Source organism: Bubalus kerabau, chromosome 1, assembly GCF_029407905.1.
Source record: "Bubalus kerabau isolate K-KA32 ecotype Philippines breed swamp buffalo chromosome 1, PCC_UOA_SB_1v2, whole genome shotgun sequence".
NCBI lineage: Eukaryota > Metazoa > Chordata > Mammalia > Artiodactyla > Bovidae > Bubalus > Bubalus kerabau.
In genome coordinates, this window is record NC_073624.1 from 246,476,582 (window position 1) to 246,504,567 (window position 27,986).

Here is a 27,986-nt window from a genome sequence, read left to right on the forward strand (position 1 = left end):
AGCCTGCTGGGCTACAGAACATGGGGTTGCAAAAAAGTCAAACAGGACTTAGCGACTTCACAACAATGACATCAGGGATAATTCTAGTTGTTAAAATAGGGGAAATGTTGCCACTGATTTCTGGTTAGTAGATTTCAGAGATTCTGCAAAATATCCTACAACACACAAAAGAGACCCATACCTCAAAATAAAGAATCATCCATTCCAAAATATCAGTGGTGTCAGGCTATGAAACTGGAAGTGGCACCAATTCCTGCTGGTCCACAATGGGCTGTAGAGAAAAGTAAGAGACGCTTACTCTAGAAAATTGTGCTGTAATTAGAAGTACAGTAAATGTTGATTAGGCAGCAATGCCTGTCAGCAAGAGGGAGTATTTTTTGCCTCTAACCTTGGAGTAGAAAAATACAAAGATATGTGGGAATTGTCAAAAATTTTAACAATGAATTTTTATCTTAAAAGTAATTGGCAAAGTTGATTTTTCTGTTTTTTTTTTTTAAACTCATAATTCATCCTTGCTCCTGGTTGAATTCCTTGGTGTTAAGTGAATTATTTGCATCTTGCTAAGTTGATTTGTCAGAAATTCTCTACCATTAGCATATTAGCTAGTACCCTGACTTTTATATTTTGTATTTTTAAAAAGTAGAAAGTATTTTTGAATTATTCTATTTTATTGTCAGGTCAGATATTTTAGCTGAAAATAATTTATAATTAGAGGGAAAATTATTGCTTTAAATGAAATTCTAGTTGCTTTTTTCATATTTTTGACTATGTAATGTGAGGGTAACATAGCAGTTTATTTTGCTTTTATATTATTTAAATTGAAAATGTTCTTATGTTCATTAAATAGGTTATTAGAATTAATAAGAGGTGAAAAAACTTTATAGCATTTTGTTTTATTTGTTTAAAGGGTAGTTTATTTTGCAGTTGTTTTTTGACTTGAAATATTCCTATCCAGGAGAAGGCAATGGCACCCCACTCCAGTACTCTTGCCTGGAAAAATTCCATGGATGGAGGAGCCTGGTAGGCTGCAGTCCATGGGGTCACTAAGAGTTGGACATGACTGAGCAACTTCACTTTCACTTTTCACTTTCATGCATTGGAGAAGGAAATGGCAACCCACTCCAGTGTTCTTGCCTGGAGAATCCCAGGGACAGGGGAGCCTGGTGGGCTGCCGTTTGTGGGGTCGCACAGAGTCAGACACGACTGAAGTGACTCAGCAGCAGCAGCAGCATTCCTATCCAAGTGTTTAAAAAAGCAAATATTTTTATTTTCTTAGGTCCATTAATAATTATTTGAAGTATTTCCTTTAAGAAAAAAAAATAAAACTCTATTGCTGAAGGTTGTTTGGATGTTCCTTCCGTGTGTGAACGTGTGTGTGTACGTGTGTGTGTGTGTGTGTGTGTTCCAGAAAAATCATTTAGTAGTTTTATATAGCAAGAAAGGTCTGATCCCATGAGTAAGGAACAAAACAGAGAGAACATGCCTTCCAAAAGTAAATGCTGAATTACTGTATGTTTTATGGTCAGATGTGTGCACACACACATATATGTGTGTGTGCACACATCTGACCATCAATCAAACCCTCAAGCTTGCCTCCAGGAAAGTTGAAAGAGTGCATCTCACAGGGGAGGAAAATGCATTTTAAATTAGTGCAGCCATAAAATAAACTGACATAACCCAAAGCAACAAATAATGGACGGAAAAGTCCTTCTGGGTCTCTCTCTCTTTCAGCAAAGATTTTGACTTTCTGTTTTTATTTCTTGTCAGTGATCCTGTGTGTGTTTAAAATGACATAAAGTGCATTCATTATGCCCCCAGATTCCAACTGCTTCAGCCTTTCTTGTATATTTCTCAAGAAAATGCAGACTTTTGGAATAGAGAGCAGATGCAGAAGCAAAATGACAGCCCTTGTGGGATCTCTGGTGGCTTAAAAAAAAGCTCCAAGCAATTTTCTCTATTGCATCATGCCTGAAAAGCAGCTTAATTCTTCTGTTATGATTAAAGTTGATTGATTGAATTGATCTGTGATGTATCCTGTTTCCCTAGTTTACAAAGATGCTCAGGAAGAGTGAGGAAGCTGTCTGAACAGGATCCAAGTGCTTAATATATGCTAAGGTCCCACTTAACATTTATTATCTGTTATCGAAGGTAGGAAAAAGCATGTAAATTATATGGATGTCTCTGATTCAAGGAAAGGGAAAGATAAATACTTATGTAGACGCTCAGTGATTTTCATCAACCATTTTCTAAAATATACCCCATCTTTTTTTAGATTTATCAGTAAATTTGTAAGAAGCTCTTCCATTGCTAGTAAGTTATGCCGGGAAGTTAAACTGTTTTTACCTTACTGTTATGCCAGGAAGTTAACTTGTTTTTACCTTACTGTTGCTTACAGTAAGAGATATGAAAAACTTCAAATATGACTCTTAAGATTGCTTAATAAATATAAGTTGTATGAAAAATTAAATTTAGGACCCTCAGGAAACTAGAATAGTTTAAAAGTGCTCTTCTTGTGAGTTTTTGTTTGTTTGTTTCAAATGGATTCAAAAAAAGAGAGAGAATCATTAGTAGATATTTCTTCCAATTTTGGGTGGGTGTGAAAATGAGGCAAGGCAGTAATTTTCTGTGCATGTACATGTATGCTTGTGAGGTACAGAATTTCATAGAATTTGTCACTAAATACAGCAACAGCTTGATAAATACAGTTTTTTAACATTCAGGGGAAAAGTGTTAGATTAAAGCTACTACGAATTGGCAAATTACAGCTTAACCTACTTTAAAAAAATATGATACAGGGAGCACAAACCTGGTGCTCTGTGAAAGCTAGAAGGGTTTAGGATGGGGTGATGGTAGGAGGGAGATTAAAGAGAGAGGGAACATGCATATACCTATGACTGATTCATGTTGATGTATGGCAGAAAGCAGCATGATATTGACTCAGTTCAGATCAGTTCAGTTGGTCAGTTGTGTCCAACTCTGTCACCCCATGGACTGCAGCACACCAGGCTACCCTGTCCATCACCAAGTCCCAGAGCTTGCTCAAACTCATGTCCATCAAGTCGGTGATGACATCCAACCATCTCATCCTCTGCCATCCCCTTCTGCTCCTGCCTTCAAGTTTTCCCAGCATTGGAGTCTTTCCTAATGACTCAGTTCTTTGCATCAGGTGGCCAAAGTATTGGAGCTTCACCTTCAGCATCAGTTCTTCCAATGAAAACTCAGAACTGATTTCCTTTACTTGTTTGACATCCTTGCAGTCCAAGGGACCCTCAAGAGTCTTCTGTAACACCATGGTTCAAAAGCATCAATCCTGTGGCTCTCAGCTTTCTTTATGGTTCAACTCTCACATCCATGCATTACCACTGGTAAAACCATAGATTTGACTAGACAGACATTTGTTGGCAAAGGAATGTCTCTGCTTTTTAATATGCTGTGTAGGTTTTCCTCTAAGGAACAGTGTCTTTTAATTTCATGGCCGCAGTCACCATCTGCAGTAATTTTGGAGCCCAAGAAAATAAAGTCTGTCATGGTTTCCATTGTTTCCCCATCTATTTGCCATGAAGTGATGGAATCAGACGCCATGGTCTTAGTTTTCTGAATGTTGAGTTTTAAGCCAGCTTTTTCACTCTTCTCTTTCACTTTCATCAAGAGGCTCTTTAGTTACTACCTGCTTTCTGCCATAAGGGTGGTGTCATCTGTGTATCTGAGATTACTGATATTTCTCTGGCAATCTTGATTCCAGCTTGTACTTCTTCCAGTCTGGCATTTCACATGATGTACTGTGCCTAGAAGAAGTTAAATAAGCAGGGTGACAATATGCAGCCTTGACGTACTCCTTTGTTGTTCCATGTCCAGTTCTAACTGTTGCTTCTTGACCTGCACACAGATTTCTCAGGAAGCAGGTAAGGTGACCTGGTATTCCCATCTCTTTAAGTATTTTCCACAGTTTGTTGTGATGCACACAGTCAAAACTTTTAGGGTAGTCAATGAAGCAGAAGTAGATCTTTTTCTGGAATTATCTTGCTTTTTCTATGACTCAAGAGATGTTGGCAATTAGACCTCTGGCTCCTCTTCCTTTTCTAAATTCAACTTGAACAACTGCACAAGTTGAATTGAATATGAACTCAAAGTTCTCGGTTCATGTACCATTAAAGCATAGTTTGGAGAATTTTGAGCATTACTTTGCTAGTGTGTGAGATGCGTGCCTTTGTGTGGTAGTTTGAGCATATTTTGGCATTGCTTTTCTTTGGGATTGGAATCAAAACTAACCTTTTCCAGTCCTGTGAGTTTTCCAAATTAGCTGACATATTGAGTGCAGTACTTTCACAGCATCATCTTTTAGAATTTCAAATAGCTTAGCTGGAATTCCATCACCTCCACTGGCTTTGTTCAGTAGTGATGCTTCCTAAGGCCCACTGATTTTTACTCCAGGATGTCTGGCTCTAGGTGAATGATCACACCATCATTGTTATCTGCATCATTAAGATCTTTTTTGCATAGTTCTTCTGTGCATTCTTGCCACTTCTTTCTAATATATTCTGCTTCTGTTAAGTCCATACTGTTTCTGTCCTTATTGTGCCCATCTTTGCATGAAATGTTCCCTTGGGTGTCTCTAATTTTCTTGAAGAGATTTCTAATCTTTCCCATTCTATTGTTTTCCTCTATTTCTTTGCATTAATTACTTAGGAAGGCTTTCTTGTCTCTCCTTGGTATTTTTTGGAACCCTGAAATTTTTGGAGTTACTTTTTGCAATTGTGATATTTTTGTTCACATGGAAGACTAACAAAAAGGAGAATTAGCAATAAATTTGTAAAGGCTAGAAATTTTTCAAAATTTCTGTATTGTTAGAAAGCTCTTTAAGGAGCTATAACTTTGTAGAGTCAAATATCTGCATAATCACTTTTTCTTGTTTTCACAGAACTCAACACTTTTGTTAAAAAAAAAAATCCAAGCTTTTAGATTTTAGTCTCAGTCAGTCACAGCTATTATACCAACAAATTTGATACAGACATAATATAGTAATAATACTAATTAAAACAGCTACAAAAGAGTATCAATACAACAGCTGTGAGCTTCTTATGTTTCAATAACTGTCTTAAGCCTGTTATAATTTTTATCTTAATTAATCTCATAACAGTCTATAATGCTGATATCATCAATGTTTCATTTTATAGATGAGGAAAGTGAGCACAATGAAGTTGACTAATTTTCGGATTCTCATGGACCTGGCTACCATATTAAACTGGAATATTGCTTGACTTCCGCAGCATGTAGGGTTTTATGTAACAACAACAAAATAATCTGAAGATTTCATTTTTTATTTTATATTGCCTCAAGGCCACAGATACAAAGAGAAATAAGCATACTATTTATGTACCTCTTTTTAAGAGTTTACCCCTTCCCAGTGTCAGGGAGGAAGAATTTTTCCTCTAATCTTTTAGTTTCTTCTGACTAGTCTAAAAATTAAATTGGTATGAGACAGATTAACAGGAAAAAAATCAAAAAAAGTGTAATAATATGTATATATGGAAAACGCACAGGAAAACTTATAACTCAGCAAAATGGCTGAAACCATCACCTTAATTGCCATCTTCAGCTAAAGATGAAAAGAATATTGGGAGTAGTGGTTTGGGACCTCCAATGGGAGGAAGGTAATTGGCCTAAATAAATGGTTGTTGGGTCATACAGAAGAAATGAGACAAAGAAAGAAGTTTTAACACAGACTTTGCTAGGCTTGTCTAGTGTACATGCTGGTTTATATTATAGTTACCCATGAAATTAAAAGACGCTTACTCCTTAGAAGGAAGGTTATGACCAATCTAGATAGCATATTAAAAAGCAGAGACATTACTTTGCCAACAAAGGTTCGTCTAGTCAAGGCTATGGTTTTTCCTGTGGTCATGTATGGATGTGAGAGTTGGACTGGGAAGAAGGCTGATCGCCAAAGAATTGATGCTTTTGAACTGTGGTGCTGGAGAAGACTCTTGAGAGTCACTTGGACTGCAAGGAAATCCAACCAGTCCATTTTGAAGGAGATCAGCCCTGGGATTTCTTTGGAGGGAATGATGCTAAAGCTGAAACTCCAGTACTTTGGCCACCTCATGTGAAGGGTTGGAAAAGCCTCTGATGCTGGGAGGGATTGGGGGCAAGAGGAGAAGGGGACAACAGAGGATGAGATGGCTGGCTGGCATCACTGACTCGATGGACGTGAGCCTCAGTGAACTCCGGGAGTTGGTGATGGACAGGGAGGCCTGGCGTGCTGTGATTCATGGGGTCGCAAAGAGTCGGACACGACTGAGCGACTGATCTGATCTGATGGTAATAGCTCCTTTCATAGAATAGATTTTCTCTCTAAATTCTTGGGGAAGTTATGGTGAAAGTCGAAGTTTCTTCCTAAGTATTTTGGGCCTTGATTGTTTTCAGCTTGAAATAATACTCATGCCAAAGACACGTTTTGGGGTGACAAATTTTGCTCCCCTATATGAAGAACTCTCTGCTGCATTTTATCTGTTCTAACTCAAGTCTGAAAGTTTCAGATTCAGAATTAAGAATTAAATTAATCTTTAAACAAAAGTGAATACGATTTTTCTGAAACCAGGCACTGTTACACCGTTATAGGAAATAAAAGAAAAAAGCAAAACATTTAGGGTTGAGAGTTATAATATAGGACATCCTGTTCAATTTAAATTTCAGAGAAACAATTTTTTAAAAATTTATATATGCCTCATGCAATATTTTATATATAGTTGCACTATATTTTTTTATTTATCTGACTTTCAAATTTAATCATGCTATATATATATATAGTTTCTCCCATATATAAAATTTTAACTTTAAAGTGATAAAATGTTTTTCAAAAGAGTCCCAGCAAACACCCTTTATTTGTTATAGTTAAGAAATGCTTATTGTCCTTGCTTAAATCAAACACTTAGGGAAATGGGTTAAATTAAATAATTTAGATTTCAAGACATGGAAGGTGATTATATCTGTGGTGACCACTTGAGGGCAGATACTTGGAAAATTAACATTCTCTCATCAAGAAAAAGGAGGGTGTGCAGACACAAAGTGTCACTATATAGGGTGCTTAAAGATAAATAAAACATGGTTTGCTTTCTAGAAAAAATTGTTGGTAATAGTAAACAATTACCAAAATTGCTTGGTCTTCAGATTGTCTACCATGAGACCATAGTGGAAATCTCCCCCTGGCTTAACTCTAAGCTAAGTAGGATTCCTAATTTTTTGTTTTGTTTTGTTTTCTTTTTTTTTTTTTTTTTTTTAAGAAATGCAGAGGTGGCAGTAGTTCTGCAACATTTTGCTTCTGGCAGAGTAAACTATCTCATGGTCAGTGAGAGCCCCATTTATTAGGCAATCTGAGGAATTCTCTGTTCCAGAAGGTGAACTCATTGCCAAGATAGCCCAAGGGCTTTGGACTAAATTCCAGCACTCTTGTTTTGCAGAAACTTAAAATCCATACTTGGCCACTATTCTGTGTCAAGAATTTATTTTTTTCTTCTTCTTCCCATATCAATGACAGATTTTATTAACATCAAATAGGAGTTATTGTAAATATTGCAGTTCTTAAAATATTGCAGTACTGAAGCCATTAGATATTGTTGCACTGTCAAAAGTGTTTCACTTAAAACAAATCAAACAAGTGGCTACTGGTCCTATCAATTTTTAATGAAGAATTAGAACTGTTTTAAGATTGATTCTTACACCTTTCTCTTTTTCCCTTGTCTCACTTTCTAAGGGCATTGTTGTTCAGTCACTAAGTCATGTCTGACCCCTTGTGACTCCAAGGACTGCAGCATGCCAGGTTCCTCTGTCCTCCATTGTCTCCTGGAGTTTACTCAAACTCATGTCCTTTGAGTTGGTGATGGTATCTAACCATCTCATCCTCTGCTGCCCTGTTCTCCTTTTGCCTTCAATCTTTCCCACCATCATAGTCTTTTGAAATGAGTTGGCTGTTTGCATCAGGTGGCCAAAGTATTGAAACTTCAACTTCAGCATTGGTTCTTCCAGTGAACATTAAGTGTTGATTTCCTTAATGATTGATTGATTTGATCTCCTTACTGTCCAAGGGACTTTCAGTCTTCTCTAGCTCAAAAGCATCAGTTCTTCAGCACTCAGTCTTCTTTATGGTCCAACTCTCACATCTGTATATGACTACTGAACAAACCACAGCTATGACTATAAGAACATTTGTCAGCAAAGTGATGTCTAGGTTTGTCATAGCTTTCCTTCCAAGAAGCAAGTGTCTTTTATTTTCATGGCTGCAGTCACCATCGGCAGTGATTTTAGGGGTCCAAGAAACTAAAATCTGTCACTGCTTCCACATTTCCCCTTCTATTTGCCATGAAGAGATGGAATCAGATGCCATGATCTTAGTTTTCTGAATGTTGAGTTTTAAGCCAGCTTTTTCACTCTCCTCTTTCACACTTCAACAGGATCTTTAGTTCCTTTTCAATTTCTGCCATTGGAGTCCTATCATCTGTATATCTGATATTTTTGATATTTCTGCCAGCAGTCTTAATGCCAGTTTATGATTGATTCAGCCTGGCACTTCTTATGATGTACTCTACATACTACTTAAATAAGCAGGGTGATAATATACAACCTTGTCATACTCCTTTCCCAATTTTGAATCATCTGTTGTTCCATATCGGGTTCTAACTATTGCTTCTTGACCTGCCTATAGGTTTCTCAGGAGACAGGTAAGGTGGTCTGGAAGTCCCATATATTTAAGAATTTTCCAGTTTGTTGTGATCCACACAGTCAAAGGTTTTAGTGTAGTCAATGAAGCAGAAGTAGATGTTTTCTGGAACTCCCTTTTGTTTTCTCCATGACCTTACAAATGTTGGCAGTTTGATCTCTGGTTCTTCTGCCTTTTCTAAAGCCAGATTGTACATCTGAAAATTCTCAGTTTATGTAGTACTGAAGGTCTAGCTTGAAGGATTTTGAACATAATCTTTCTAGCATGTGAAATGAGTCCAAATGTATGGTAGTTTGAACATTCTTTGATATTGCCCTTTGGGATTGAAATGAAAACTGACCATTTCCAGTCCTGTGGCCACTGCTGCATTTTGCTGATTTATTGGCAGCATCATCTTTTAGGATTTTAAATGGCTTAGCTAGAATTCCTACACCTCCTCTGGTTTTGTTCACAGTAATGCTTCCTAAGACTCTCTTGACTTCATACTCTAGGATGTCCAGCTCAAGATAAATGACAACACCATTGTGGTTATCTGGGTCATTAAGATATTTTTTGTATAGTTCTTCTGTGTATTTTTTGCCGCCTCTTCTTAATCTATTCTTCTTTTAGGTCTTTACTCTTTCTGTCTGTTATCCTACTTATCCTTGCATAACATTTCCTCTTGGTATTTCCAGTTTTCTTGAACAGATCTTTAATCTTTCCCATTCTATTGTCTTCCTCTATTTCTTCGCATTGTTTAGTTAAGAACGTCTTTTTACCTCTCTTTGCTCTTCTCTGGAATTCTGCATTCAGTTGAGTATATCTTTCCTTTTCTCCCTTGCCTTCACTTTTCTTCTTTCCTCAGCTATTTGCAAGGCCTTCTCAAACAACCACGTTGCCTTCTTGCATTTCTTTTTCTTAGGGATGGTTTTGGTCACCACCTCCTGTACAATGTTATGAACCTCAGTCGATAGTTCTTCAGGCACTCTGTACCAGATCTAATCTAAGGGCATATAGGAGTTCTAAGGGTATATAGGAGGTAAACCATAAACAATCTATTTTCATTCTTTTAATGTGGTTCTTCAGGATACACTTGTCTTTAGTAAAATGAGGAATCCTGGATCCCTATATAATTATTGTCCTATTGTCATTATTTCCATCTCTTAGTGGAGTGGGTGAACTTCTATTGTGACTTTCAATGCAGTGAATTTGAAACTCTTGTGGAAGTCACACTGTAATTTAATTTAATCACTTCCTTAAGTTCTTAGCACACTTTTCTTTCATGCTATAATATTTCATATTTTGTATATGTTAAACACAAAAGTTTTTTTTTTTTTTTCTTGGCCAGCTTTCAGTTCAGTTCAGTTGCTCAGTTGTGTCTGACTCTTTGTGACCCCATGAACTGAAGCACACCAGGCTTCCCTGTCCATCACCAACCCCCTGAGCTTGCTGAAACTCATATCTGTAGAGTCGGTGATGCCATCCAACCATCTCATTCTCTGTCATCCCCTTCTCCTCCCGACTTCAATCTTCCCCAGCATCAGGGTCTTTTCCAATGAGTCAGTTCTTTGTGTCAGTTTAGTGAAATATAATTCACATACCATACAATTCACCCATTTAAATTGTAAAACTAAATTATTTTTAGTACATTCACAGACTTGTTTAACTTTAACCACAACAAAATTTAGAACATTTTTATCACCCTCAAAACTAATCCCCTAATACCCATTAATTCATGTTCCATTTGCCTCCAGCAGCCCAAGTCCTAGGCCACAGCTCTTCTACTATCTGTCTCTATAGATGATACTAGTCTGGAAACTTCACATAATGAAATAATATAAGCTATGGTTTTTTGTGACTGGCTTTTTTCTTGTAGGATAAAGTTTTAAGATTATTCAATTGTATAACATGTTTCAATACTTCATTTCTTTTTATTGCCAAATAATATACCATTATATAGACAGGATTTGGTTCTTTTTAATGCATGCCTTTTCAAATTGATTTATTTATTCTTTGACTGTGTGAATCACAACAAACTATGGAAAACTCTGAAAGAGATGGGAATAAGAGACCACCTTATCTGCCTCCTGTGAAATCTGTATGCAGGTCAAGAAGCAACAGATCTGGACATGGAATAATGGACTGGTTCCAAATTGAGAAAAGAGTATGTCAAGGCTGTATGTTGTCACCCTGCTTATTGAACTTATATGCACTGTACATTTGCAAAATTCCAGGCTGGATGAAGCACAAGCTGGAATCAAGATTGCTGGGAGAAATGTCAATAACTTCAGATATGCAGATGACACCACTCTTCTGGCAGAAAGTGAAGAGGAACTAAAAAGCCTCTTGATGAGAGTAAAATAGGAGAGTGAAAAAGCTGACTTAAAGCTCATCATTCAAACAACGAAGATCATGGCGTCCAGTTCCATTACTTCATGGCAAATAGATGGGGAAACAATGGAAACAGTGAAAGACTTTATTTTCTTGGGGTCTAAAATCACTGCAGATGGTGACTGCAGTTGTGAAATTAAAAGATGCTTGCTCCTTGGGAGGAAAGCTATGACCAACCTAGACAGCATATTAAGAATGCATTTGAATCAGTTCTAATGAGGTGGATGATACTGGAGCCTATTATACAGAGTGAAGTAAGTCAGAAAGGAAAACACCAATACAGTATATTAACACATATATATGGAATTTAGAAAGATGGTAACAATGACCCTATATGTGGAACAGCAAAAGAGACACAGATGTAAAGAACATACTTTTGGACTCTGTGGGAGAAGGTGAGGGTGGGATGATTTGAAAGAATAGCATTGAAACATGTATATTATCATATGTGAAACAGATCTCCAGTCCAGGTTCCATGCATGAGACAGGGTGCTCAGGGCCGGTGCACTGGGATGACCCTGAGGGATGGGATGGGGAGAGAGGTGGAAGTGGTGTTAAGGACGGGGAACACATATACATACATGGCTGATTCATGTGAATGTATGGCAAAAACCACCACAATTTTTTAAGTAATTAGCCTCCAATTAAAAAAAAAAAAAAAGCGGAGACATTCCTTTGGCAACAAAGGTCCATCTAGTCAAAGCTACAGTTTTTCCAGTAGTCAGTACGTATGTGAGAGTTGGACCATAAAGAAAGCTGAGTGCCAAATAATTGATGCTTTTGAACTGTGGTGTTGGAGAAGAATCTTGAGAGTCCCTTGAACTGCAAGGAGTTCAAACCAACAAAGGAAATCAGTTCTGAATTTTCATTGGAAGGACTAATGTTGAAGCTGAAACTACAATACTTTGGCCACCCCATGTAAAGAACTGAGTCATTAGAAAAGACCCTGATGCTGGGAAAGACTGAAAGCAGGAGGAGAAGGAGACAACAGAGGATGAGATGATTGAATGGTATAACCAACTCGATGGACATGAGTATGAGCAAGTTGGTGATATACCAGGAAGCCTGGTGTGCTGCAGTCCATGGGGTTGCAAAGAGTCAAACACAACTGAGCAAATTAACTGAACTGATTTTTTAAAATCACCAGTGTATATTTAAAGATTGGAAACCTTGAAATAATTTGTGCAATCTAGATTGACATCTAGTCATCTTACATGCCCCACCTCAATTGAATAAAATGAGACTGGAAAAAAAAATGCCAGTAATAAGGAACATATAGATACAACATAATGGTATTAGTCCTTTTATCACTGAAATTATTGTCAGCCATTTTTTTCTATTACTTGCTATCTACTGATATATACTTATCAATATTTTTAACAGAATATACTTCACTGTTAAGTCCCAAAGTTTCATTTTCACAAAAAATAGTTTATTAGTCTGTTTGTCTTTTATAGCTATTCAGACTAATATATCCATAATGCCATATCCTTATAATAAGTATACTTATTAAAGATGTATTCTTGAACAATGGTACTTCTGTTATTGAGAAAAATTCTGTAGAAATCAAGTAGTTAATTTTTATTTCCACTGTCATATATATGTATGATGTGTAGCTATATACCATTTTCTCTTTCTCTCCAAATATATAAATATATGTTTATATATTCTTACATGCATATCTCATAATTTTTGTATAATTTTAATATACCTCAATAGTCTAAACATACAGAAATGACATATATATACACATATATTTACACACACACACATATATATGTATCAATGTGTGTGTATGACTATATCTGAAATTATGTCAGAATACATGATTGATTTGGAAAGGTTTTTCAACATTTATTTCTTCTTTAAATGAATTTCTAGTAACTCACCAAAATACTAAAAATACAGCGAGAGTATCCTGACCCTCTCAGCATCTGTTTTGGGCCAAGACAGAAGTAGAAGTTAAGAGATATATATGGTAAAATTACAGATTTTACTCTTTGGCATATTTTTTATTCTTAAATTGCAAACAGAATAGAAGAAAGGTGCAAAGGTATAAAAAGTCCAAACTATGAACTGTAAGGTATTTCAAAGAAACTCAAAGTAATTGGAATAGATATATGTAGATAAAATGCATACATACATAAACATAAATCTTAGAGCAGAGAATTTTCCAGAACTGAGGGACAAGAATCTCTGATAAAATATAACTTCAGAAATCAAGTAAAAAATATGCATAAGTACATACATATAAGCTTTCTAGTAAGAGCTGCTCAACTATAGTCCATGATATATTAACTGAGAATGCAGAGAAAATAAGCTAAAAATATGTATTAAATATATCTAAATACAGAAAAAAATGAAATGACAAAGAAAGTTTTCCAATGCTACTGTAGTAGAGCATGATAATATTTACATCAAGTTTTAAAACGGAAAAATATATAAGCATTCCTTGATAAATTATAAAATTATGGCATCAGGATTATAAACAACAAAATATTCATAGAAGTTAATCCTAGGGTAATACGATTATGGAGTAGTTCAAAGAGGACTTTAACTTCATTTGTAATACTCTCATTCATTAAAAAGCATTAGAAAATTATGAAAGTGTGAAATCTTGGTAGTTGTACATAGGAGTCCATCAATCTCTATCATGTTCTGTGTTTAAAATTTCGTTAGGAACAAAATCTTAGAAAACATTTTATAGAGTTTGGAGTGGTCCTTCCAAATCATGGCATCTTTGATCAGTTACTTAATCTTTCTGTGGTCCTGGTTCCTTACCTATAAAATAATTATACAAACTATACATATGTAAAAAGAGCACTCTAAGGATTATTGTGCTATAATGTATAGTAATAAACTTGTAATAAATATTAGAATCATCCTTCATAAGAATTAAACTATTTGTTATGCATGTGGCACCAGAGAAGCATAAATAACCAATTAGCTTGGAAGAAAAGCTATGACCAACCTAGACAGCATATTAAAAAGCAGAGATATTACTTTGCCAACACAGGTCCATCTAGTCAAAGCTATGGTTTTTCCAGTAGTCATGTATGGATGTGAGAGATGGACCATAAAAAAGCTGAGCATGGAAGAATTGATGCTTTTTAACTGTGGTGTTGGAGAAGACTCTTGACAGTCCCTTGGACTGCAAGGAGATCAAACCAGTCAATCCTAAAGAAAATAGTCCTGAATATTCATTGGAAGGACTGATGCTGAAGCTGAAACTCCAATACTTTGTCCACCTGATGCAAAGGATGGACTCATTGGAAAAGACCCTGATGCTGGGAAAGATTGAAGGCAAGAAGAGAAGGGGATGACAGAGGATGAGATGGTTGGATGGCATCACCAACTGAATGGACACGAGTTTGAGAAAGCTCAGGGAGTTGGTGACAGACAGGGAAGCCTGACATGCTGCAGTCCGTGGGATGGCAAAGAGTCAGACAAGACTGAGCAACTGAACTGACTGAGCAAGTAGGAAGCAAGGCTTTATCTGAAAAATTATATAAAGAGTCAGATGAATGATGCAATTCTTACATTAATATATATTTAAATTTTTAAAAAATTGAGACAATAAGTTATTACCAAAGTATAAGATGATACTGAGTATATTGTATACTATAAGCTGAATCTTTCTGGCCAAAATTTGTATTTTAAATCCTAATCCTTAATATGAAGGTAATACAAGTGGAAGCTTTGGGAAGTTATTAGATCAGGAGGACAGAGTCCTCATGAAAGAATAGTGTGCGTGTGTCAGTCGCTCAGTAGTGTCCCAACTCTTTGCGACCCCATGGACTGTAGCTTGACAGGCTCCTCTGTCCATTGAATTCTCCAGGCGAGAATACTGGAGTGGGTTGCTGTCGGGAGCCAGCGTGAGGAGCTCCTCCCATGGCAAAGGTTATGAGGAAGGAGGCTCAACATACACAAAGGTGGGATCGAGCCTCAGGAGTCTCCCTAGATATTTTTGAACATCTACCCCCCAAAACCAGAGTCTGCCTACTTTACTGCTTTGTGTTCTCACCTCTGACTTTACTGGGGGCTGTCCCCCACTACCATCTCGCTCTCTCTGATAAAGAGTTAACTTACAGCTCCAGTTAATAAGTTTTTGGGCATTAAGAGTGTTTAAATGTAAACCCCTCAGATAGCTCTCTAACTCGCCTGACAAGTTTACCCGGACTCTTACAGCTATGCATACGATTGTTTACAGTCTCCCAGCCTTGAGAGGCAGGAGAAGCTTAAGATATTCAAATAGCTTAGAGCCTCTCAGAGAGTTAAAAACTGTCAGAGTAAAACTAGTTAAAGATTTCATTGATGAGCCAATGCTTGCTGCCAAGTTCCACATGCCCTGTTTTGTATCCTTAAATGTGTATTAATTAATATAGTTGATATGTATAAAAAATAAGTAGTGGCCTTGGTGTTAGCAACTTTAGACCCTTAGGGTAATAAATTCTTTCCTTTGTTGTAAACCCACTACACCTCTGCTCTATAGAAATGCAACTTTATCTAACACCTTTGGAGGATGGCGCCAAACCTTAAAATAATTACTCTTAGAGAAAATAAGTCTTACGGTTGACAAACCTTTGTCAGAGTCATAAAATGTTAATAGGCCTTCTGGCCAGAAGATGATGTAAATCACCTAAACCATTTGTATATGATACATTTGCAGGAAAGAAACCCTGGTTTCGATAAAGATCAAAGACTGCTGACTTTGCATGATTTCACACCCCCTATTATCCTCTATGTACAACTTATGGTATAAAAGCCCCTGTTGAAAATAAAGCTACGGGCCTTGCTCACCGAAGCTTGGTCTCCCTCTCCCCTGTCATTCTTTTTCTCAATTTTTGGCTGAGTCTCCATCTGGAGTGCAGAGGTCCTCTGCGACCATTTATTCGCCTGGGCTTCTAAGACCCACTCGAGAAGGTGCCTAAGGTGAGGCACCTTCTGCTATTTGAGAGGGCGCCTGCGGCCTCTGTGGTCAGAGCTAACCTGATGTCACAGGTTATATTGATTTTCCATGTAAACCAAGCTACTCAGCCTCTTTTCTCTGCTGAATTTTCCTACTGAGCTATCCTCATTCCATTACTCTTTATATCTCTGATAAATATTTAAATTAATCGCTGACACTGTCTCCCCTTCAAACTCCCTTGATCAGCCGGGGCTGGACCTCGACAGGTTGCCATTTTCTTCTCCAAGGGATCTTCCTGATCCAGGTATCGAAGGCTGGCCTCCTCGTAGATGGCCAGGTCGATGCCCACGTAGGGGATGATGCCCAGAATATTGGGCAGGTAGCCATAGTGGAAGGCACCGGGCCCTTCTGTCTCCAGGATCTGCTGTACACAGTCCAGCAGCCTCTTATAATGGCCCGTCCAGTGAAGGGTCAGCCAAGTCTTCAGCATCTCCATGAGGGTAGATGATGGTTTGGGATGTGGCGCCAGCCAGAGAGCCAGCCACAAAGTGCTCCTGCACGTAAAGTGTCTTCTGTTGCTCCTGAATGGTCTGCTTGATCTGCTCATAGGCCATGAATGACTCAGGTGCAGTCTTGAGCACGTTAATCCCATCGCTATGCCACAGGGCACACACGCCCCACTCTTGGATCATGCTCCCTCTGGAGGCCCCCCAGGATGTTCAGCCATTTGGTCTTGGAGGCATGGATCTTCATGAAGACCTTGAGGCAGTCTAGAGGGGCTGTACCTCTCCTGAACATGGCACTCACCACCGCCACCGCCCCCGCCACCAGCTGCTTCCACCACATGCCAGTCAGCTTCTCCAGCTCTGAGAACTCATTTGGGATGGTCAGGCACTTGCCAATACCCAGTACCATGAAATGCTTCCAGAAATACAGCAAGTCTTCCATGTTCTCCAGTGAATGCAACAAGATGCAGTCACGCCACTCCTGCCAGTCAGTGGTCATGGTACTATCATGCATCTATGCTATGCAGGATTTTCTCTGCCTGCTCCAGCTAGATGGAAATGCCCAGGGCTCGGAAACTCTGCTGGATCTCAGAGACGTCGATCTGACCATCCTGATTGTGGTCCAGACTGTAGAACAGAAGTAGAAGGTGCCGTTCCTGTTCCTGCAAGTAGAGGATAAACTCCTCCAGGTCAAGGTCGCCATCTGGGTCATTATCACCCTCAGGGGAGATGCCCTGTTGGGCTCTGCAGTCCGGGTCGCCCCCACCCAGCCGGCTGAGCACAGGCGCAACTCACAGATGTCCAAGTGACCATCCCCTGTTACTATCCAGCCCCTTGAAGAGGTGACCCCAGTGCTGACGTCGCTAGGCCTCGCCCGCCCCCAGCCCCACCCTGCATGGTGCTTGCCTGCAGCGGGGAGGGGAGGCCTGCAGCCGCAGCAGCCTCAGCCGTGGCTTGCCAGCTTCCCCCTCCCCTACCCATCCCTGGGTCCCGCAGGCCTCAGTGCTGCCTGCTCAGGCTCTGGCTCTTCTAGGAGGCAGTGACTCCTGCAAGTGCAGAAATGGGATTAATGAATGAGATCAGTTCAGTTCAGTTCAGTCGCTCAGTCATGTCCAACTCTTCGCGACCCTATGGACCGCAGTTTGCTAGGCCTCCCTGTCCATCACCAACGCCCGGAGTCCACCCAAGCCCATGTCCATTGAGTCGGTGATGCCATCCAACCATCTCATCTGATCAGTGACCTTATAATAGAGACCCAGACTTCCCAGGTTGCCCAGTGGTAAAGAATCCACCTGCCACGTAGGAGACTCTGGTCGATTCCTGGGTCAGGAAGATCACCCAGAGAAGGAAATGGCAACCCACTCCAGTATTCTTGTTTGGGAAATCCCATGGAGAGAAGAGCCTAGTGGTCTCCAGTCCCTGGGGTTGCAAGAGTCAGACATGACTTAGCAGTCTAAACAACAACCACCACAAGCCTCTCCTTCCTGGTTCACAGGGCCATTTCTCACTATGTTTTTCCATAGTAGAAGGGTCAGTGGAGTCCTCTGGGTCTCTGTTGTTGTTGTTTAGTCTGCTAAGTCATGTCTGACTCTTTTGTGACCCCATGGACTGTAGCCTTCAAGGTTCCTCTGTCCATGGGATTCCCCAGGCAAGAATATTGTGGTGGAGTGGGTTTCCATTTTCTTCTCCAGGCATATCCCAGACCCAGGGATTGAATCCACCTCTCATGCATTGGCAGGAGGATTCTCTACCACTAAGGTTGCCATTTCCTTCTCCAATGCATGAAAGTTAAAAGTGAAAGTGAAGTCGTTCAGTCATGTCCGACTCTTCAAGACCCCATGGACTGCAGCCTACCAGGCTCCTCCATCCATGGGATTTTCCAGGCAAGAGTACCGGAGTAGGGTGCCATTGCCCTCTCCAAAGGAGAGGCTTACTAGATATTGAATCTCCTGGCTCCTTCATCTTGGATTTCCCAGGCTCCAGAACTGTGAGCAAGATGTTTCTGTTGTTAATAAGCCATCTAGTCTATGGTATTGTTATAATATCCTGAATGGACTAAGGCATTACTATGTGAACAAAATAGATCTCTCTCTTTTCCCTATTAATTTAAAATAAAACAAAAAACTTTTATATTCTTCTGTGGACTGAGCCTATGCATTCTTTTTTCTGGTGACATATGAAATGTGAAGATAAAGAATATAGGATGCTTATCACATCTACTGTATTTATTTTATATACTGCAGTTTTTTTTGTTTTGTTTTGAACAATTGTTCTCACTCCTTGGGTCTAATATTTCATGAGCGTAGCTTAGAACATGAAATTCTGCAGCATTTGTTCATTATGAACAAATGCCTACTTATGAATTCTTGTCTCAGAAGCTAATTTAATTGGTGAATTCCAACTACTATTGCTTATTTCACACTTCAGTAGGTAAAGATGCATTAATAATCGAAGTTTCAAACTGTAATTAACATTAGCTTTAGGCTCCTGACAATGAAATGATTACATTTTAATATATGGGTTGAAAAAGTTAATCTAACATATGAATAAACAGCAAAAATAACTTACATTTACTCTTTCTCTGCAAATTGATACATGCATTTGCATGTTATAAGGCATGGAAAATAAGTTAATGTTGAAGAAAAAGTTATAGGCTGTCAATACAATTCTTGAATGTAACCAATTCAATGTACAACAATGAATTTGAAATATTTCAACAAAAACCTTATTTTTCTTGAAAAAAATTAAAAGATACTTTTCACCTGGCTTGATTTTCTTTCACAGTTTTACAAGTTTATATCTTATTTATTCTGTTCTTAACTGAATTTATTACTTTATAAAGCTTCCTAAATGATGAATTTGTATGCTGACATCTTGTTCTTAATCATAGAATACCTTATTGTCTGAATTCATTTGCCTGATGTTATATTGTGGTGCTAGTGGTAAAGAACACACCTCCATTGTAGTAGATGTAAAGAGATTTGAGTTTGACCCTTGTGTCAGGAAGATCATTTGGAGGAGGGCACAGCAACCCACTTGAGTAATTTTGCCTGGATAATCCCTTGGACAGAGGAGCCTCGCAGCTCCAGTACATAGGCTCTAAAAGAGTCAGACACGACTAAAGAGATTTAGCATGCACATGCGTTACCTTTATGTTGAAAAAATATATATTCATGATATAGTATCAATCAAATGAGGAAAACACTTTTCTTCAACAGCATTTTGTGGAACTTTCCATAATATTTAAAAAATTAATAGTGTTTAGAATGGTATAAAATATAAATAATTGAGGTTGCTAAGTGTGTACTTTAACATCTCCTAACACTTCACAGCTTCAGGTGCACAAGAACAGAAGAACAGCCTAACTTATTTTCCAGATAGGATTCTTTGCTCAGAATCCTAGAATACATCAGTTCTTTTGACATATTCAAATATGTGCACCTTATAGTTTTTAAAGACTAGGCTGGCCTTTGAAACAAACTCAAAGAAATAGACTGAATTAGCTAAACAAATGGGTTAAATTCCTATGCTGATCTCAGATGTCAGATTACAGATCTAAGAAAAGAGGCTTTTTTATTTCCCATACCAAGTTGTACTCATTATGAAAACAAATTCAGAGTTACCTACAGATTTTGAAATCTATATTCTTTGCCCTCTGGTCATGGCTAGAATTCTATAGCAAATTGAGACAAAGAAGAAACTCCTCAGACACCTAATAGTCATCAGGAACTTGCTGGCGACTTTAGCAAAGGTAGTTTTGTGTCCACGCTCAGTCATGTCCGACTCTTTGTGACTTGATGGACTGTAGCCTACAAGGCTCCTCTGTCTATGGAACTTTTTAATTATTTATCAATTAATAATAATTAATATTATTATTAATGGTAATAATAAACTTGTAAAATAATACCTTATATTTCAAATAAAAGCACCACATTTCTGAAAAGTTAAGTGATTTGCCTCCATGACAGAAAAGGAATCTGAAGGCATTTTCTAATTTTAAGTCATGTTGTTTGTATGCTTAAAGACATTATACATGGTATATAAAGATATAGACAGTGCTATATGCCCAGTACTTTTCTAAATGCATTATATGGATCTTTCAAACGAGGACTCCAAAGTCCAGAGATGTTAAACAACTTACGCACTTCTGCAACTGATAAAGAGATGGAGATCTTGAGTATTTGATTCCAGGTTTGTAGTGTTTCTGACTACACATTCCTACCTTCTACCATTTGGAACAGGTACATGTATCATTTTTATTTCAATATATGATTATTTTGGGGGGTTTCCCTGGTGGCTCAGAAGGTAAAGAAACTGCCTGCAATGCAAGAGAATGGGGTTCAATCTCTGATTGGGAAGATCCACTGAAGAAGGAAATAGCTACCCACTCCAGTGTTCTTGACTGGAGAATTCCATGGTCAGAGGAGCCTGGTGGGCTACAGTCCATGGGGTCACAAAGAATCAGACACAACTGAGTGACTAACACACACACACACATGATTATTATTATTATACCTAATGTCATGAGTGAGAGAATAATGAATTACTCTTCTTCATCCTCAAATGATAATGAATGTGCACTAGAGCTAAGATGGTTTTCTTCTTTTATTATTTTTTGCATTATTCTAGTTATGTTGACTGCATAATATCAATGTCCCTGTATTATACTCTTTCAGATTTATTTGTTAAGTGTCAGATTGATCTCTTTTGTTAACTTTTAAGATAATCTCACCAGATGGCATTAAGAATATATTAAATTAAATTAGGAGTTATAATAAAGATATACAATATTTTTTATACCCAGGAAGGCTTAACATTTCATTCCCTTTCTTGTATTTGTGTTCAATAATCCCAAATGTCATGAATAATTACATGCAGTTATTTAAAAAAATACTCTGTTGAGATAGAAAATCTACCAGATGCTATTATAATCACTGTTTCTTGCAGTTTAAATTTTAGGCAATTGTTTGGAGACAAGTTAAAACAAAATGGACATTTGTTTTATTGAAACCACTTGTTATGTGCTGTATTTGTGTTCAGATATCTAGCATTATGTGCCAACTGTTTTTCTTCAATCTTCATACATGGTAACTAGCAATAATTTTAAACGAAATCAATCTTGGTTGTTAGTCTTAATGACTAACCAGAGACATATGAAATATCTGATGAGACTGTGGCTTGAAAATGCTATGGTCCTGTCATATAAAGATATTCTTTAACAGATGGAATAATATATTAATTTCACAAACAAAACAACCAGAGTAACTCATCATGTGACATCCCTACTTTAATCTCTCTTACTTGCGTTTTGAGATTGCCATAATGACTGAGCTGCCAAGTACTAATACTCCAATCTCGCTCCAGAGATTCTTATACTCCATAAGGATAGCAGTTGGCCGAAGAGCAGAAGCATCAGGCCAGGGAGCAGCTCATCACAGAGTGTGTGGCCAAGATGCCACAGATGATTGAGGATCATCAGGCTCACCTGCAGATGGTGTTAAAAAATAAAACCTCACAGGCCTCACTTCCAGAGAATCTGAATTAGTAGGAACCATAATTTTCAACAAGCATCCCCTTTTACTGCTCCCAGTGCCTTTTCTAATGCAGGTAATGCACAACTCTTGCTCTGAGAAATAATACATAGGATCATGAGGCAAGCAATGCATCAGAATCACACAGGGAATGATTTGAGCATTTGCATGTCCACGTATATAAACACCTTCATAGAATTCCACAGCAGATTTCTGCAGATTATCTCTGAATGAGAAGCACTGATCCACACGATTGAAGTTACTCATAACTATTATCAGAGACACAAACCCTTCATCCATTTCTTCTCCCTCCTCCTCCTCTCTTTCCACTCTTTTTTTTTTTTTTTAAGGATTATCTTGTTTAACAGTGCCTCCGTGTTGCTGTTTTTGGTTGTTTTTTTTTTTTTTTCTTCAGGAGGCTCTGAAGAACACAAAAACATCCTCGTGTTTATATAAACAGTGATTAATGACAGGATTTTGAATGCCACTTTTTTTTTTTTTTGATTTGGCACAATACTTGTAGAAGACAAGTGGTCTTTGTCATTAATTCAGAGACTATTCAGCACAGTATTAATATTCTTGATAGTTGATACATAGAATTAATTTTTCAGGCAGCAAAGATTATAACAAAATTATAAATCCAATCTCTAACTCCGACCTTCTCCACCACAATATGAATGGAAAAGGGCACCTGTTCTCATTATGATCTTTAGGCTGTCATCATCAGGGCTAATTCTAATGTTACACTATGGATGATGACTAGTTGAAATCCAATTTGAATGCATAATACCACATTTAATTTACAGTACCACCTGTCAATAAGAAATAGACTGAGGCATATCTTCTGAGATATCCATAGGGAATATTCAATTATAATTAACCTTCCTATTTTTGTTAAATCTTTGTCCTGAAATGGATTGTTTGTGCCATTTCTTATTCTTATAACAATCTGTCACTAGAAAGAATTTGAATTTTAATCTAATATTCTCTGAGAAATACAATAGAGGATGTTTCTTTTAATCTCCTCAGTACCACTATCACTTGTCTATTTAATTTCTTTTCCATAGGTTAATTATGACTAAGGTTGTGATCTTTGTGCAGATGTAGATTTCTTTGGCAGAGTGTGGAAAATTATTTTCTGCAAACCATATTGAGTACAATATATGGCAAATGGGACATTTCATTTTTCTACTTTAATATTAATAAGAAGAAAAAAAAATTTAGTTCAAATGATGCAATTGAGAGCATACGAATGCATGCTTTCCTGTGGATAACTTTATAAAACTAGTTTTAAGCAATAATTAACTGCTATATATGACCTCAAAACCATTAAAATAATACATACATATATATATATATGTAAAACCTCTAAACAATATAAAATTAAGAAAATAGGTTTTACATAAAATTAGGCACTAGATTTAGGAGTGCATCTTTTATTGAGTCAACTTATTGACAAATGACATCACGGACTTGATGGACATGAGTTTCAGCAATCTCCAGGAGTTGGTGATGGAAAGGGAAGCATGGCATGCTGCAGTCCATGGGGTCACAAAGAGTTGGACACAACTGAGCAACTGAGAGAGATTGACAATTGAAATTTTTCCTTATTTTTTTCTTTCTATTTTTCATCATAATTGGCAAACTTAAAGAGACTATAGCACTCTCTTAGCCTGAATGTTTTAGAGATACCCACAAGTCTATCTCGGCTTTTTACTCATGAGGGAACAAGAGTTAAAAGAGCAGAAGCCTTGCTTACATCTCAAGAGGACTTCTCTTCATAAGTACAATGTAGGAGGTTGGTGTCAACCAACTCTTTGGCAGGCAGTAGGTTGGATTTTTCAAGCAATCAGGTTTTACAGACACAGATATATCTATATCCTTTCTCTGGAACTGTATGCACTTGAGCAAGCTAACAGGTATTTCTGAGGCTTAGTTGTGCTGATTTCTTAAAAGTAAAATAGGGCTAATGATACTGAGTTTGAGCAAACTCTGGGAGATGGTAAAGGACTAGGACGCCCAGCATCCTGCACTCCATGGGGTCACAAAGAGTGAGATACGACTGAGTGACTGAATAACAACAACAATAATACTAAGCACAGAGAACAGTGTAAGGTTTAAATGTGATTATGGATCTGGTACCAAGGAAGCACTTAAAACAGACAGCTAATATTTTGCTTCTGTCTTACAAATATTTTAATTCTAAATTTGTAAAATGATTGGAGTAGATCTTTTAAGTGATTTCTTTGGAAGGAATGATGCTAAAGCTGAAACTCCAGTACTTTGGCCACCTCATGTGAAGAGTTGACTCATTGGAAAAGACTCTGATGTTGGGAGGGATTGGGGGCAGGAGGAGAAGGGGACGAAGAGGATGAGATGGCTGGATGGCATCACTGACTCGATGGATGTGAGTCTGAGTGAACTCCAGGAGTTGGTGATGGACAGGGAGGCCTGGCTGCGATTCATGGGGTCGCAAAAAGTCGGACGCAACTGAACGACTGAACTGAGCTGAACTGGAAGGGACTGAGTTGAACTGAGCTGAAGGGAAGTAGATAGAACTAAACAGTGGGTCACAACAAACTTTAGAAAATTCTTAGAGATGGGAATACAAGACCACCTGACCTGCCTCCTGAGAAATTTATATGTAGGTCAGGAAGTAACAGTTAGAACTGGACAAGGAGCAACAGACTGGTTCCAAATTGGGAAAGGAATATACCAAGGCTATATATTGTCGCCCTGCTTATTTAACTTAAATGCAGAGTACAGCATGAGAAACACTGGGCTGCTTGAAGCATAAGATGAAATCAAGATTACAGGGAGAAATATCAGTAACCTCAGATATGCAGATGACACCGTGCTTATGGCCGAAAGCGAAGGAGAACTAAAGAGCCTCTTGATGAAAGTGACAGAGGAGAGTGAAAAAGTTTACCTAAAACTCAGCATTCCAAAAACTGAGATCATAGCATCTTCTCCCATCACCTCATGGCAAATAGACAAGGAAACAATGGAAACAGTGACAGACTTTATTTGGGAGGGGGCAGCTCCAAAATCACTGCAGATGGTGACTGCAGCCATGAAATTAAAAAGCTCTTGCTCCTTAGAAGAAAAGTTATGACCAACCTAGACAGCATATTAAAAAGCAGACACATTATTTTGCCAACAAAGTTCCGTCTAATCAAAGCTATGGTTTTTCCAGTAGTCATGTATGGATGTGAGAGTTGGACTATAAAGAAAGCTGCTGCTGCTGCTGCTACCAAATTGCTTCAGATGTGTCCGACTCTGCGCGACCCTATGGACAACAGCCCACCAGGCTCCACTGTCCACAGGATTCTCAAGGCAAGAATACTGGAGTGGGTTGCCATTTCCTTTTTCAAAAGAAAGCTGAGCGCCAAAGAACGATGCTTTTGAACTGTGGTGTTGGAGGAGACTCTTGAGAGTCCCTTGAACTACAAGGAGATCCAACCAGTTCATCCTAAAGGAAATCAGTCCTGAATATTCACTGGAAGGACTGATGCTGAAGCTGAAGCTCCAATACTTTGGCCACCTGATGCAAAGAAGTGACTCATTGGTAAAGTCCCTGATGCTGGGCAAGATTGAAGGCAGGAGGAGAAGAGGATGACAGAGGATGAGATGGTTGGATGGCATCACCAACTCAATAAACTTGAGTTTGAGTAAGCTCCAGGAGTTGGTGATGGACAGGGAGGCCTGGTATGCTGCAGTCCATGAGGTTGCAAAGAGTTGGACACGACTGAGCAACTGAACTGACTGACTGAAGGGAAATAGGAAGATAAAGAGAAGCTGAAATTTTTTCCTCTTCTGATTTTTAATGAGACATATTCTTTTTTAATTTTTTAAAATTCTCATTAAATCCAAAAACTTAAAGAGAGAAAGTCTAGGTTAAACCAGAGTAAGAGAAAATAATTCAGATACTGGATCAACCTAAATCTATTCAGGAAGTTTAATATTGATCACCAAAAAAAGTTGGTTCTATTTATGTATTTAAAATAAAACAAGTTATTTAAAAAATAAGCACCAAAACAGCACCTAGAACAGTAAACTACCAACCAAATTTAGCTTGAAGTGATTAATTTTAAATATACTTTTGGTAAGGTGAGTCTTTAAAATGCAAATTTAATTCTGCTTAGGGAAAAATATCGGAGAAGGCAATGGCACCCCACTCCAGTACTCTTGCCTGGAAAATCCCATGGATGGAGGAGCCTGGTAGGGTGTAGTCCATGGGGTCGCTAAGAGTCGGACACGACTGAGTGACTTCACTTTCACTTTTTCACTTTCATGCATTGGAGAAGGAAATGGCAACCCACTCCGATGTTCTTGCCTGGAGAATCCTAGGGGCAAGAGAGCCTGGTGGGCTGACGTCTATGAGGACACACCGAGTCCGACACAACTGAAGTGACTTAGCAGCAGTAGGGAAAAATATGCCTAATTATGAACAATGACATAACTGATGATATCTGTTTTCTCCTCAAAAGGAACCGAGTATCATCATGCTTTTATAGTCATTTGCTTTGAATGTGGGCTTATTCAAAGAATTTGAATGATGCAATACTTTTATAGAAAGGCATACATACATATATACATGACATATGATACTCAAATGACAAAGTCTGTCAGGTTAAAGTGGAAGTTTTATAACACTTAAAAGAGACCGAGTAGCAGAGTATGTGGTTTCAGTGTGTTCTGGGCACCAGCTACCTTGGGTTTGCCTGCTGGCTCTGCTTCTTACAGAGGTTATTCCCTGTGCCTTAGTTTTATGTCCTATACAATGTTAAAAAAAAAAAAAAAAACTTCTTTATGCATAGGTTTGTTATGAATTATTTGTAAAACATTTAAAGCAGCAAATGGTACATTCGATCCCTGGGTTGGGAAGATACCCTGAAAAAAGGAAAGGTTACCCACTTCAGTATTCTGGCCTGGAGAATTCCATGGACTGTGTAGTCCATGGGGTAACAAAGAGTTGGACACAAGTGAGCAACTTCCACTTTCACTTTCAACTATTACATGAAATAAATATACTTACCTTTATAGTATATTTTCCTTCAACAAACAAAATAATCTTTCCTCCCATGATATACACCTGTCTCTTGATACTCAAAGTAGAAAAATCATCATTTGATGCCGGGGTCCAGCCCCGGCTGATCCAGGGTATTCGAAGCGGGGATGGTGTCGGCGATCTATTTAATTATTTATTCATCAAAGATATAAAGAGTAATAGAATGAGGATAGCTCAGTAGGAAAATTCAGTGAGAAAAGAGGCTGAGTAGCTTGGTTTATGCGGGGGACCAATAAAACTTCAAGACAAGAAGCTTGCACCACTTACGTAGGCCGCAGGCGTCCTTCCGTTCTCCTGAAGGAGAGGAGACACTGAGGCCTCCCCGGTCGGATCTTAGAAGCCCAGGCATAATTAGTAAGCATGGCGGGTTCCGCGCTCCAGATGGAGACTCAGCCAGAGTGAGAGAGAGCGCGACATGGGGAGACCAGTCTTTTGAGGAACTGATCCCAATTCTTTATTTTCCATGGTCTACTTTTATACACTGAGATGTTATGCAAAAGTCATGCGGGGTCAGCAGTCCTGACTTTTATCAAAGTCAGGTGCTTCATACAAATGTATACAGAGGTCTTAGGGGTGTTACATCATCTTCTGGCCAGGGGGCCTGCTGACAATTTATGACCCTCTCCTTGTGACAGCGGTCAGTCAACCAGGACACTTATTTCTCCAAGGGTGATTATTCTTAAAACAGACGCCACCCAAATAAAGTTACATTCCTATAGGGTGGGTTTTAGTTAAGGAAATAATTTACTTAGCCTAAGGTCTAATGTGATTTATACCAAAGGTTAATACTTATTTCTTCTATATATTCATTCATGTGTGTAAGGGCAGGGGATATGGAGACTTAGCAGCAAACATTGGCTCAACAAAGGAAAAACCCTTCATCAAT

General features: G+C 38.3%; 1 pseudogene; it reads right to left on the reverse strand.

The window, feature by feature from the left end:
- Positions 1 to 226: 226 nt before the first annotated feature.
- Positions 227 to 21,879, reverse strand: LOC129632197 (calcium-binding mitochondrial carrier protein SCaMC-3-like; annotated as a pseudogene).
- Positions 21,880 to 27,986: the final 6,107 nt, after the last annotated feature.